At 39.6% G+C, this 1,033-nt stretch overlaps 1 long non-coding RNA gene across 1 annotated transcript; it reads right to left on the minus strand.

Annotated features, from left to right (window-relative positions):
* Window position 1: 1 nt before the first annotated feature.
* Window positions 2–369, minus strand: LOC107735879 (uncharacterized). Its single transcript, XR_001639536.1, has 3 exons — window positions 295–369; window positions 153–210; window positions 2–15 (listed from the first exon to the last, which is right to left on the minus strand). It is a non-coding gene; the product is annotated as an uncharacterized LOC107735879 (long non-coding RNA).
* Between the last annotated feature and the right edge of the window lie 664 nt (window positions 370–1,033).

The following is a 1,033-nucleotide window of genomic DNA, read 5'->3' on the forward strand; positions in this document are numbered from 1 at the left end:
ACCTCCAGAAACCACCTGAAGAACACAAGAACACTGGCTAAAAGCTGAAATCAGCAGTTCAAACTTCTCCAAAAGATGTAATTTCTGCACACTCAGACTCTGAGATCAACATATCGATAAATACAGAGAGCAAAGTCATTCAAAAGAGTTACTTTATTTAATTGCGTCTCTCTTGTTGAAAGATCCCACGGTCTCCATATCACAGGACAGCTATCAGAACATAAAAGAGCGAGTCACTCACACTGAAGACGCTAAAAATGTGAAAACACAGAGGAATTGAGCATAAACTCTCACCCGAGCATCTGACCCGCGTCTGAACCCAGCGGCAGCATCTTTCACACTGAGCGCTCCCGCACGCGCTGAGAGGTGGGCGTGGCCCCAAGTGCTTGCACCCGCCTCTCAGTCCGAGCGAAGCAAACACACAATTCTTTGACGTGACGTCACTAAGTACCTTACTTTCAGAAATTGTTATACGAATGTTAACTTGCGATTTAAAAATAGTTCATTTTGGAATTAATAATCATGCAATCTAACGATGTTTTCCACGTTATTAATAAATAGTTTAACTCAATCTGGCTTTTGACTTAATTTTGACAGCCGTGGAGATACTAGCTACTGTACGAACAGGCCTACACGATTAAGACAAGAACTTTATCACTTTGTCAACAGAAGCTGATTCACTCTAGAAATACATAAACACTCATAACAGCACAATTCTTGACAGTGATGGGAAGCTCAGATCATTTTACTGACTCGGATGGACGAATCTTTTTTCTAGTCATTTTGTTCATTTCAGCAGAATATTAAAATGTTACACATTAATAGCCAAACTCCACAACACATCTACTTCCCTGACAAGCACATACATCACGGAGAGTCTATTTGACGTCGCATTTACATCTGCAAGAGGTATTTTTTTAGAGAGTTTGCTCATCTGCTATACGTCTATAGGACGTTTCTAGATGTCAAATAGATGTTTATGATTATGTAAAACTACACTCTAAAAAATGCTGGGTTAAAAAGGTTGTTTTGA

Source organism: Sinocyclocheilus rhinocerous, unplaced genomic scaffold, assembly GCF_001515625.1.
Source record: "Sinocyclocheilus rhinocerous isolate Xijiao unplaced genomic scaffold, SAMN03320098_v1.1 C36347775, whole genome shotgun sequence".
NCBI lineage: Eukaryota > Metazoa > Chordata > Actinopteri > Cypriniformes > Cyprinidae > Sinocyclocheilus > Sinocyclocheilus rhinocerous.